The sequence below is a fragment of the Dendrobium catenatum genome, unplaced genomic scaffold (genome assembly GCF_001605985.2).
Source record: "Dendrobium catenatum unplaced genomic scaffold, ASM160598v2 fragScaff_scaffold_974, whole genome shotgun sequence".
Classification (NCBI taxonomy): domain Eukaryota; kingdom Viridiplantae; phylum Streptophyta; class Magnoliopsida; order Asparagales; family Orchidaceae; genus Dendrobium; species Dendrobium catenatum.
Window position 1 is genome coordinate 1,695,173 of NW_021319436.1, and position 6,979 is coordinate 1,702,151.

Consider the following 6,979-nt stretch of genomic DNA (forward strand, 5'->3'; position numbering starts at 1 on the left):
GGTGCTTCCGAATTTAATTTTTGAAGTTTCCAACTTGATTTTTGAGCCAAGATTCGTGCCCGATCAAGATAATTTCGTGATGAAGTATCAAATAACTCTTCCATAGACGGTGCATACCTTCTCACAAGCTTCAATGCTTCTATGCTAGGAATACTACTGTGTTATATAATAAGTGTTATGAAAACTAGCAAGCCGTATGATTAATCGTCTCTGTTTAGACGGATGGGGCTCTGAAGTGCAACATTTTCATGTCATTTTCTCCCTTATAGGAAGTCAAATATTATTATTAAAATTTTAAGAAGATTGTGCAAGAGAATTTATTTCCTGGTATGCTATTTTTTGTTTAACCAAGCCATGAATTCACATCGTCAACAGCTGATTTCAAGGAACTTTTATTCTATCCAGTGAACGTACGCAGAGGAAGGTTCGGTTTTAGGCAAAAAAGTGTCTGTACCGAGTTTTTCGAGCCTGTACCGAGTTTTTTGAAAAAAAATCGGTACAGATGCTTTTTTGCCTAAAACCGAACATTCCTCTGCGTACGTTCACTGGATAAAATAAAAGTTAGATTTAAGAGTACATTTTCTTATAGTTCTCTGTGACCTTTGCTTTTAGCAAAGCACCTCACAAAAAATCCAGTGAAAGCATCGTGAGAAGGGCGAGGGACCATGGGCCAGAAAACTGGTTAGAGATGGCGTAGAATAAACTAAATGGGCCTCTAACTGGAAATCGTTATAGCGTTCAATATATATTATTTCGTCGACTTTTGCGATTGTAATTGTCAAATCAGGGGGTAAGGTTTAAAGTGAGTCAAGTTGATTTATGAGTTAATTTGAATTTAGCTTGATAAATGGTTAGTAATTTGAGCTCAATGAGCTAGCGAATTAAATTTGGCAAGTTATGCCTTGACTCGTTAGTTCACAAGACCGCTAGTTTAAAAAATATTAAAGTAAAATAAACTTAAAATATATTAGCGTTTAAGAGTTTGAGTAAATAATTTTTTTAAATACTTAAAAATTATATCTCACTTCATTATAACAAGTGATTTCTTATTATTCTTGTTGCGTCCAGGAGTATTCGCGGCGGTAGAGAAATATAAAGTTTATTTTCTTAGCGTTGTACGAAAATCCGACACGCAATCAGATAGAGAGAGAGAGTAGCATTTATGAGACACCAAGATTTTTACGTGGAAAACCCCTGAAAAAGAGGGAAAAACCACGGGGCCTAGCCCAGTTTGAATGAATCCACTAGTATTGCAGTCGATTACAAATGAGGCCCTTCCTTGCGAGAAGGCCTTAGCTTGATGTACATTTTATATAGTACATTACATGATATGAATACAAAGAATCACTATTGGCATGTTCGTTTGGTCGGGAGGACCGTAGTTAGCGGGCGACGGAGGTCGGAAGGCTTGTAGTCGGTGGGCGACGTAAGTCAGGAGGACCGTAGTCGGCTGGCGACGGAGGTCGGAAGGACTGTAGTCGGCGAGCGATGTAAGTCAGGAGGACCGTAGTCGGCAGGCGACAGATGTTGGAAAGATTGTAGTCGGCGGGCAACATAAGTCAGGAGGACCGTAGTCGGCTGGCGACAGAGGTAGGAAGGACTGTAGTCGGCGGGCGACGTAAGTCAGGAGGACCGTAGTCGGCGGACGACATAAGTTAGGAGGACCATAGTCGATTGGTAGCAGAGGTCGGAAGGACTGTAGTCTGACAACGACGATCAGAAAGACAGCGTCAGGTAAAAGTCCAACAATGAAAAGAAATCCATCTTCGCGTAAACATCCAGCGAAGTCCGATAACCAGTAGAAGTCCGGCGTCGGGTAGAAACTTGGCGAAGAGTGAAGGTGCAACGTCGGGTAGAAATCCGACGTCTGTTGGTGGCAGAAGAGAACTCCGGCCTCACTTGGGCGGAGTTTCGGCGTAAGAAGGGAAATCTGTCGTTAATTGAGAAGAATTTCTACATCCAATGGAAGTTGGGAAGAATTCTAGCATTCTCCCAAATATCTGGCAGAATCCCGGCGTGTTCGGGTGGCAGGAAGAGCTCCGGCGGTGGTCGAGAAGGAGCTTCTTCCTTCTTCTCCTTCTTCTCTTCTTCTTCTCTCTCTTCACTTGAGTCCCTTTGGTATAGAATGAGAGCTTTATTTATAGGTTTTATGGAGTGGCATAGCCCGTAAATAGGCGTGAGATCAAGGGCGAATTGGGAGTGTTTTGAATGGACGACCGATATCAAATCCTTTGATCATGCACCGTTCATTGGGCATTTGAAGACCTTAATGATGTTGGAATTCGGAGATCTTGAACTCGTTGGATTCGTCTCGTCGAGCCGTTCGATTCGAGTATAAGCTCGTCAAAATCGGAGACCGTTTGGTAACTCAAATTGCGGTTTGAACCTTCCAACAGTGCTTTGAGCCCTTGATTCGGGCTCATTTGGGCTCGGATTGGGTTGATCTTGGTGTCATTGGGTTCGTATTTCCGAGACGCTCAGTTTGACTATAAGCTCGTTGATATTGGAGTTCAGATGCTCTCGAATTTAATTTTTGAAGTTTCCGAACTGATTTTGCCTCGAGATTCATGCCCAATCATGATAATACATCAATTCTTATTGTAGTTTCTCATTCATTTAATAATTTTATTATAATAATAATTTGTATTAAAATAATTTTTTTTCTTTCATAATAAGTGAGCTTAAATTTGAGCCGACTAGAACTCATAGAATTAAGCTTGAGCTCGAGCTCTAACTCCATTAATTAATCAAGTTCAAGCTCAAGTTAATGATGACTTTGAGCTCTGCTCCACTCAATGGTGGAATCAGAAAGAGCTCAGGGTGATTCGAGCTTTATTATTTGTGTTCATGTTTGGTTCATTTAATTTAAGGGTGTTCATGTTTGGTTCATGTTTGATTCATGTTCGTTTGTTTAGTGCTTATCGAGCTTTAAACAAGCTATTTTCGTGAACATATTTTGCAAACAATCTGTTGAACAAGCAAACCTTAAATTTGTTTATGAACATCCTAAACAAACAATCTAACAAACATGGACAAATATGAAATGTTTCTTGTTATTAATAAAAAATAATTATATTATTATGTTATAATTAAAATTTTTATATTATGTATATTTATCAATTTTATAATAATATATTATTTAAGTTTTTATCGAGCGATTTTAATCGAACCCGAATCAAGCTTTTTATCGAGCTTGTTCATGAACATCAACTGATGTTGTTCGCGAACATAAACAAGCTGAACGCATTAGTGTTCAAGCTTGTTTATTTAAGAATCGAGTATTTAAAATATTGTTCAAGTTTGTTTGTTAGTTAATTAAACGATCACGAATGAGCTTTAATTGAACCGAACAACGAGTAGTTCGTCGAACGTTTGGTTCGCTTGAAGCCCTAAGTCCGAATGATCCAAACACCACACGTAATAATTTATGCTCTCTGCAAATTTTTTATACAAAAGAAAAAAAAAATGTCTATACATATATAATTGGAGTCTGAAGCACTTAATAAATTTTCCAAAATTTCATGATCCGGACTCCTCACCCAAGTAATAATTTTTCCAAAATTTCATGCCTTTCATCACAGCCCTACATTTATAAACCAAGAAAATCTGCTCCGTCAGATGACTTATATATTACGAGTGACCTTCACTGCTGAGACAACCCTAGCGTTCCGTCTCCTTCAGCCGAGCGACCAAAAAGTTCCTTTCTTTGCTTTTGCAGGCCGCGTTTGCTTTGCCTCGTAATTCCTTCTCTATAGTCGAATGTCTTTCGTTTCTCGCTTATTATTTTCCGTCTTGGTATTTTATCTCGATAGAAATTTAAGTTTTCTATATGATGAAATCTATTACAAGCGGAGCTTCCAGTTGACATATTGGATGCGATGATTTGCTGAAACTTTGAATAGGAAGATCTGATAGATTTCTCTTTTAAACTTGTCTGATTTCGTTTGAAGATCCTTTAGGGTTTTTACTTATTTATTAGAAGTATGTGGATGATGAGAACATAAATCCATACAGTTATCCCTGTCTGAGTGCAATTGGGTGCTGATAGATCTTGATCTGACACAATCTGTTCTTCCATGATTTAGTTCCTTGTGTTTTAGTTGCAGAAATTGAACATTTTACTCTCTTTTGTTCATAATTTGATGCTAATTGTGAGATGCCTATGATGACTGTGATAATTTGCTGCAAGCAATTATGATTGTTTTATGTAGAAAGAAGTACATGAACTAGGACGGTCTGAGGCTCGCACATCAAATCTTTTTTGAATTAAAGTAGCGTAAGAGGTTATATAAACATTTTTGTATATATGACTATATGTACTGGTTTCATGCTTGATCAATCTGGCCCGGTTTGATTGCATTACATATAAATTTAATGTATGGTCTCTTCTAATTAGTTTACCGTATTTTTTAAATTATCTGTTTTAAGTTTTAAATTTTAAATCTGTCGAATTAACAATCCTTACATTTGCTTATGTTTAGTCAATTTGACTGAAAATCATATTATTATTTCAATTAGGAAACATTAAACTATGAACTCATGGACTTGGAAAGTAAGTAGTTGTAGCTATTAGTTAGGGTTTTCAATATTTGATACGACCGACTTGGACTTGACCTAAAAAATTATAGGTTTGGGTTAACTTGTTTTACATACGGATTGGGTTCTAGTTTGGAAAGTCGACTTGTTTTTTTAATTAGGTCGAGTTCAGGTTGACCCTTTAGAAAACCCTAGATTCTGCTTCTGCTTATTCAGTTGTTCTGCTATTCGAGAGCTTGCACGCAAGTCGGCAACTTGTTGCCTTGTTTTGCCTACATAGTTCACTCGGAAACCAGCCATCTACTTGCACAGGCCTACCATCCGGCTTCCGCTGTCTGCCAGGCTGAGGCGGCAGCTTGTTCGACCTTCAAAGCTTTCAATTTTGTCGCTTCCGTCGCCCGTCCTCCACCATCTGTATTGCTGAGGCGCCAGCTTCTCTGACCGTCCTCTGTCGCCATCTGAGGTTTGCACTTGCTATGTTCGGCTTTCAAAGCTCCTCCAATGTCGGCAGTTCGCACAGCTAATCCCCGGTGAAGAAACTATTAGGGTTGGTTGGTGCACGGTGAGTTGTAGTTGGAGGAATGTGTGAGGTGAACTGAATGTTTGATCAGGGATTGAATTCTCTAATAATGTCCTTCAAAAGAATGTAATATTTTATACATCCTCGAGATCATCAAATAAATCAGATGCCTTTACTTCGCTATACATAATATCATTGCCCAACGAATAAAATGAGATATTGAGTTATAATCCATTAATGCGTGAACTGTTGTATGTTCTAAAAGTCATATCTACATGCCAAAAAAAGCTTTACGAATATAATAAAATTTTAGAATGAACCTAAATCTAAAACGGTGGATGCAATCACAATTACAATATATACAAAGCCATGCATGTATCCTAGTGGTTGGCCTTTGACAAACTTCTTGGTAATTACATCGAACTCTTCCATTAGAAAATTTCTAATGGAAGTTGCCTAATTGTAAGATAAAAATTGATGTGCATTATGAACTACCTAAGGATCATAGCTGTTATTCGATAATTATGGAGAGGAAAGAAAATGTTAGATAATGAGTAAATGATCAATTTCTTTCACAAGCTCTAGAAATGGACTTGAGTTGTCCAAACTGAACACCTCCTTTATATTATTTGTGAAATTTTTTGGCGATTCAAGCACTTCCAAACTCGAAATGATTTCCTCAGTTCGACAGGCCTATGATAAGGGCAACTTCATTGATAGTGAATGCTAACCTCTTTTACAACGAAACGTGGTATCAACAGAAATTGATGTACCTGTAGTTGTCTCACTATATCCACATATTCTTGGATAAATGTGTTAACCAAGCGATGACATATTTATCTGGAAGTCAAAAATTTGCACCAGAAACTTATCTTTGTAATAGATCCCTATAAAATTTGGTGTAGTGGATAAGACCAAAATGCCACCTTCACTAAAAATTACATAACATTGATACCCAATAGTACCCATATGCGGTACCTAGTGGTACCCAAATGAAGTATATAAATGTACATTGAAGCAGTACACAAAGGTACACAGAAGCACACAAGAAAGGTAAATTTGCACAAAAAATGAAAGAAATCATCACTGAAATGTATTGCTAATTTCTTCAATCGAAAAGCAAATAATGAACATCAAAACATAGTAGTATACATCGGTACACATCAATATATAGTAAAAAAAATCTTAAACCTAAACCTTAACGTGACATTTATAGAACTAACACATTTGGTGAAAATGTACATCTTATTCTTGTTACAAAAAATTGAGCGTCAAATCCTTATAAATGTAGGGTAACAAGGAATAGTAAAGTGATACAATTCTAGATTTTTTTAAGAGTAATAAATCCCTTTTAAAGTGGTTAAAGTTGTTGGTTCGACAATGATAATTTAATGCTTTGTTAGTCTGTTTTTTCTTTATTTATTTCCTAATTTTCTCCCCACCTATTTTAACATACTTAACTTACTAATCAAATCTACTAGTAATATTCATGATTATTCATTGAACAAATTTGAATTCAACAATAACAAAAATTGATTAAAAATTAAAAGGAGGGGGCATATAACATCAATTATTATATATCCATGTCTAACATTTTAATTTTGTTATTTATTTATATTCTGTTTTAGTGATTTAATCACATAAAGGGTTATATTTTATTTGTTAAAACTTAAAAGTTCATATTAATAATATTTTTGATGTGATTTAATAATTTGAGTGCTATACAAGTATTAAAATTTAGCTATTAAATTTGAAAATTCATAATAGTTGTAAAGCATGTATGGAAACCCTAAAATCTTCATTTTTCTTATTAAAAAAAATCATCAAGCATTTTTTTTCGAAAATTATTACATTCTATTAATTTAACAGTTACTAAAATCAGACTGTAAACATACTGTCTAGTTTTGTACTGATTATTTAATT

The 6,979-nt window shown here is 36.0% G+C and overlaps 2 non-coding genes across 2 annotated transcripts; both read left to right on the top strand.

Annotated features, from left to right (window-relative positions):
* Positions 1 to 3,981: 3,981 nt before the first annotated feature.
* On the top strand, positions 3,982 to 4,067 carry LOC114580347. The gene has a single exon (XR_003701720.1). It is a non-coding gene; the product is annotated as a small nucleolar RNA R38 (small nucleolar RNA).
* Positions 4,068 to 4,158: 91 nt separating this feature from the next.
* LOC114580349 lies at positions 4,159 to 4,243 on the top strand. Its single transcript, XR_003701722.1, has one exon. It is a non-coding gene; the product is annotated as a small nucleolar RNA snoR20a (small nucleolar RNA).
* The last annotated feature ends 2,736 nt before the right edge of the window (positions 4,244 to 6,979 follow it).